The 6,295-nt window shown below is 44.4% G+C and overlaps 1 non-coding gene across 1 annotated transcript; it reads right to left on the bottom strand.

The window, feature by feature from the left end:
* Window positions 1–2,341: 2,341 nt before the first annotated feature.
* Trnaa-ggc (transfer RNA alanine (anticodon GGC)) lies at window positions 2,342–2,415 on the bottom strand. Its single transcript has one exon. It is a non-coding gene; the product is annotated as a tRNA-Ala (tRNA).
* Between the last annotated feature and the right edge of the window lie 3,880 nt (window positions 2,416–6,295).

Raw genomic sequence — 6,295 nt, 5'->3', positions numbered from 1 at the left:
TTTTCAGGATTTTAATATGCTTCCAGATGTGGCGTATTGCCTACCGTATACGCACTCGAGCCTACAGCAGATCGCCTCACTAAAAACATGTTTGGGTATATCATCGAATACCTGAATCTTGTAACATACTACACCGATTTCGCGTTCCTACACGTATACAAGTGCAAACGCCTATATGTAAGCGGACCAAACAGTGGCCGGAAGGAGACAGATAAGTACCCTGGCGTTTCGTACATCAATGAAAAAGTCAGAGTAGCGACTGGCGAATGCTCACACGGACCGTGTGTGAACCTGTCCTCTCCCTTGAACGCTTTGAACGATATTATGCACCTATTCACGCCGAATCAACCGTATGCCGATTTGCTGAGCGTTGTCACAACGCTTACCTAATACTGGAATTATTAGGAACCGCGCTTCCTCCCTTCCGTGCAGGTATCGCTGAACGTGGTCCAGGAGGCGCTCAGCTTAGATGGAGGTCCTACTACCCTTCGAGTCATGCACGGCATACGCGGGGTCCACCTGAGCCCGAACAACTTCGAGCGAATGCGTGTTAACTACGCTTTCCAGCTTTTCGGCTCCCAAGTTCAGCGTGGTCTGCGTTTCTTTAAAGAGGAGTTGGAGGCGTCAGGTGTCAGCGTTCGCCCCACCCTGCGCTTCTTCGAGTAAGAGCAAATAAAAGCTAAGGGGTGCTAAAAGAAATTGGGGGGAGCGGGAGGCAGGAGCCTGGTTTTCAGTTTTTCTGGTGTCGGGACTGTAATAGTTTGCCTGCGTAAAGAAAGCGATTTTTTACGTTGCTGGCACTACTTCTGTTCGGTTGCGAGGGGGGGGGGGGCGTTGACGATCGAGTACTAGTGTACTGGGATGGTAAAAACATGAAAGAAAATAGCTTGCCTGGGAATTGGTGTGTACATGCATTAACCCCATGTGTATAGGGGTGTAGCCTGCTCTGCCAAAAAAACTTATTTTTTTACGCCCTTAGGTTTTCATTATTGTTTTTCTGCGGCGCCTTCATAAGACACAAAGGCTCCGCGCGGGGAAACTTATTCTAGTGCATAGTAGCTCAATACCTATTTCACCACTACCATTAGTACGCGGCGGGCTGAACTGTTGTTGACTGGTTTCGCGACGTACGTGGACGCCAAAGTTTCACGCAGCGAACCTTGCCTATACCATCTAGAAGGTGTTAGGAGTGACCTTTCGCAATGTGAAACGGCATGATTCAATAAGACGCTGTGATGCTAGATATCGTAAATTGGCAGAATTTCCGTACGTGCGTTATAGCTTGCATCACGCACGAATAATAACGGCGCATAACAATAATTTGCAATTAGACGTTTTAAGAACACACACACGTGTATATATATATATATATATATATATATATATATATATATATATATATATATATATATATATATATATATATATATATATATATATATATATATATATATATAACAGATACGATAAACATGGGGTGGAGTGCATACGTCAGGTATTCTGAGATAATGGATGGCAGCCTGCCATTGTCCCTGAAGAGGCAAGTGTATGACAGCTGCATCTTACCTGCACTCACGTACGGGGCAGAAACTTGGAGGCTCACCAAGAGGGTTCAACTTAAATTAAGAACGCATCAGCGGGCAATGGAACGGAAGATGATAGGTGTACCATTAAGGGACAAAAAGTGAGCGGAGTGGGTCAGGGAACAAACGCGTTTAAGGACATATTTGTAGAAAATAAAAAAAGTGGGCGTGTAATGCGAGGGCAAGATAACCATTGATCATTAGGGGTAACAGAGCAGATCCCTAGAGAAGACAAGCGTAGCAGGAAGCGGCAGAAAGTTAGATGGGCAGATGACATCAAGAAGTTTGAAGGGATAAATTGGTCGCAGTTAGCGCAGGACCGGGGTAGTTGGACATGAATGGGAGAGGCCTTTGCCCTGCAGTGAGCGTAGACAGGCTGGTGACGATATGTATATATATATATCAAGGTTGCAGTCGTTATTGCCAGCGCTATTCGGCTGTTTCCGAAATATTTAGTAGTGCCGAATGAGGTGTGTTTGTCATGTTTCTTTGATACAGTGATACATAAGCGAAAATATAAGTCGAGAAAAAATCCGTCGTTTTTTCCGGGAGCGGGAGTCGAACCCACCCACCCACACACCCACACACACACACACACACACACACATATATATATATATATATATATATATATATATAACAGAAATAACAGTTGGCAGTCAAGAAAACCTCGGAAACCAAAGGGGATAATGTGGTAGGTCACTGAAACAGATAAAGAATTTGTAAAGGAAGAAAGGAAAGAAAGTGGAGAAAAAATACCCGCCAGGTGGGATCCGAACCCACGACCTTCCAGAATGCCGGTCTGGTGCGATACCCACTACGCTACCGGCGGGGCGATTTTCCCCTCCACTTTCTGGGGTATTTATGTTTAGGTATTTTGATTCCTGTGCTTGGGAGTGGTAGCCAGCGCCACTCGGACGTGGGTTCGGATCCCACCTGGCGGGTATTTGTTCTCCACTTTCTTTACAAATTCTTAATCTGTTTCAATGACCTACCACATCCTCCCCTTTGCTTTCCGAGGTTTTCTTGACTGCCAACTCTTATTTCTGTCTTATATTCAACGAGCCCCTCATTTCCCATTCTGAGTCGCTATATATATATATATATATATCGATATATATATATATATATATATATATACATAGCCCACTTATAGCGAACCTGGTTTTAACGATATAGCGGTTATAACGAACAAATCTTCATTTCCCGTTACCATTGGTATGCATAGCTTTTCTGTCCAGATATAGCGAAAAGCAGATATAACAAAGTGATGTCGGTTTCCCGTTGTGTTCGTTATAAGCGGGCTCGCCTGTATATATATATATATATATATATATATATATATATATATATATATAGATAGATAGAGAGGTGGTAGGGAAGACTAAGTAAGTAAAATAAGCTTTCGCAGGTAAATTTTTTTGTGTTGCGCGAGATGTTCAGAGGTAGGGGAACACGCAATAAAACAAGTTCCAATTTATATTTAGGGCAACAATTACCTAGGTCTTGTTAATTAACTTTTCATTCATTGCAGTTAGCCTTGAGATTGTCAAATGGAAATTGTAGAGGATCATCGACCAGATCCAGCGTCAGATTTGCGTAAATGTAATTGCCGGCAGACCTATGAGCGCAGCACTTCAGTCCGACCCGCTAGCTCGACGGCTGCAAACCCATTCCCACGTGTTTACGATGTAGCTTCCCGAGTCCGAGTACGCACGCATTTTAATAGCTGTTGCGGGTCTATTTTTTTGTTTTGTTTTGCCCGCGTCCGCCGTATTCATACATCTGGCTCTTTTTACATTTACAGGATGATCAACAGCATCATTTCCATCATGACATCTAGAATCCCAAGTCAAGCATTAAGGCGCGGCTCGGTTCACATCGACGCCATCGTTACATTTTTGGCGTACATGTCCGAGTGGGAACACCATGCAAATGGTGGAGACGGCTTTCTAAGCCACTCGACGGCCGAAGGCCTCCGGGTAACCCTAAACAGCACTTTGTCACTCGTAGACTATCTGACCGGCGAGATTGGCTTCAAGTACGTGATGACGTCCAGGCTGTGTCAGGACCCAGTGGAAAGTGTGTTCGGAATTGTGCGGCAGTGTTCTGGCTCCAATGATCACCCGACTCCGCAGCAGTTCCTGATCACAATAAGCTGTATTAGCTTTTGTAACCTCGTAAGATCACCTGAGAGTGGTAATGTAGATGCAGCAACGCTTGGTTCTCTCTTGGATTCCACTACAGCTGCATTACAACAATCGTCTGATAGACAGGCTTTTGTCGATGAGCTGATCACCAACATCCATTTCGATGAAGCCAATAATGTCCTGCAACACCTTGCTGCCGAAAGCGATCACGCCTCTTACACGGTGGCCAGGAGTGACCAACGGCTTATTTATTATATAAGTGGCTACGCTGCGAGGAAGTGCATACTTCCAATCGGTTGCGCGCTTTGCGAAGAGAAGCTGTTGGGCTCACGGGAGGAAGCAGGCGAAGTCGCAGATTTCACTAGGCAGTGCGACTACGGGGGCCTTTTGTACCCTTCTGGGGAACTTTTTAAGTTCATTAGCATTCTTGAGGATACGTTTACTGAATGTTTCAGCAGCAGTACGCTACACCACGACAGCGTGGTGGACCTGATCGAGCTGCTCAAAGGAAGGAGTGTGGCCCGGATAGGGTGCGAAAAACACCACCAACTGCTCACATCCAGCGTTATGAGCTTTTACTTGCTTGCGAGACTTCATTTTTATGTAAAAACCTTGAACCGCTCGGGGACAACAAGACGTAAAGCAGCCCACTCCCGAAGACTGACAAGGTGTTCGTGATGTTAAATTGGGTCGCCGCGTTTTTGCTGCTAACCGCTTAGATTTGAGACGTTCGTTGAGCTCTAGTGATCATGACGAACCCGGAATGACATCTACTTACCTACATCGTCACGCCGAAAAGGCCTTAGAAATATGACTAACCGTTTTTGACGCACTGAGGGCAGATCCCCAACGTGCAATTTAGTGCATACGTGTTACACAGCTACCTTACGGTGAGTGCTCACGGATAATTTCCCCGTTACTTCAATAATGAAACAAACGCACAATGGCAGCCGTCCTACCGCTGTAACACCTGCATGCGAAAGTTTGTTTCGAGAAGAGCAGATGTGTGATTTGTGCCGTGGCTATGTACGCCGTGTGAATATTTTTTGGAATAAACGTTTGGAAGCACCAATACCAGCTGTTCTTGGTCCTCGTCTGTGTGGCGCAGTCCACCAGCACTATAGCTGACTCAAACAACACCCAGTAAAAATATTCATGTAATCGTTCTAACAGCAAATTATACGCATGGCTTCGCAACAATAAATGAACATCTTAAAATAACTTCCATTTATCAAGCGCTTGTTCGTGAGTTCGCAAGTACATTATAGACAGGGCTCGCAATCGGCATTTCAAGCTAACACTCACTTGCAATGTCGTGGTTTTTTTAGCAATCTATTAAACGCCAGTTCGAGACAGCAGGATCAATTGTCATCTTACGCAGGTATATCTTAAAAAAAGACACCCACAATGCTATCTGAATCATGGACGACAATAGGGTTCTCTTACGTTTTACACAAAAAATATTAGGCAATCGACGCGCGCGTCTCCTTGTATATACCACGGAAAAATAAACCAAAACGTCGACTGTCGTGCAATGTTTGAGGGCACTTGAGCAGCATTAAGGAGTTGCTTAGGGATGCTTAAAGTTTCTTACAGGCGCTCATTTGTTGTTGCGCCATCCTGTATTTACCCCTCCCCCCAGAAATATATATATATATATATATATATATATATATATATATATATAGTTGCAGTCCTTATTGCCAGTGCTGTTTGGCGTTTTAACAGTGTTTTATAGTGCCGAATGAGGTATGATTGCCTTTTTTTTTCTTTTTTTATTCAGGAATAAATAATTGAAAATTCAAGTCGAGTAAAAATGCGCCGTTTTTTTTCCGGAAGCGGGAATCGAACCCACAACCTCCGCATAACGCGTGCGGTGCTCTACCATTGAGCTAGTTCCGCGGCGACTCCCCTCTCGACTATACCGCGGGGTTTTGTATTTACGACTGCTCAGAGCCCGGTCATCTAGCGCCGCCCCTACACGCCATAAGTCCAACGTGTTTTACCTGGCGCTTTGTCGCAGCCGTACATATACCGGCTTAGTCTACTTAAAACGACATACTTTTACGGGATTCCGGCTATACAGGCATCTTCAAGGTACGTGAAGTCATTTAAGCTCTTTCATAAAACGCAACTTAATAGTCGTTCTTCTAAAAAGTCCAGCGATATATAAGCGCTAGGCATATATGGACGACGGGTGCATGCGATTCGCATGCGACTGATCGTTACGACTGTTTGTTAGGACCGGTTTAGCGGATCAGTCGCATGCGAAGCGCATGCACCCGTCGTCCATGTGTCTAGCGCTCTAACCTATCACATGCGCCCGCAGGAGCTTCGGTTTGTTGTATTTTGTATACAAAAAATGAAAGCAATGTGCAAGACCACTTTTTTTATTTGCTTATGGGGTTAAATTACACTATTTTTGGTCACAGCAAAATTAAAGGCAGCGGCTATGTTACAACTATAATAATTTAGCCCCCTCAAAAAAAAAAAAAAAATCGCTGTCCATGAATGGGATTTGAACCCTAGTCTGTTGTGTAGCAGCCGAGTACGGTATCCATT

The sequence above is a fragment of the Haemaphysalis longicornis genome, unplaced genomic scaffold, assembly GCF_048455015.1.
Source record: "Haemaphysalis longicornis isolate Haplotype H1 unplaced genomic scaffold, Haemaphysalis longicornis Haplotype H1 scaffold_10, whole genome shotgun sequence".
Classification (NCBI taxonomy): domain Eukaryota; kingdom Metazoa; phylum Arthropoda; class Arachnida; order Ixodida; family Ixodidae; genus Haemaphysalis; species Haemaphysalis longicornis.
Note: the sequence above shows the minus strand (reverse complement) of the source record. Positions and strands in the feature narration are given on the sequence as shown.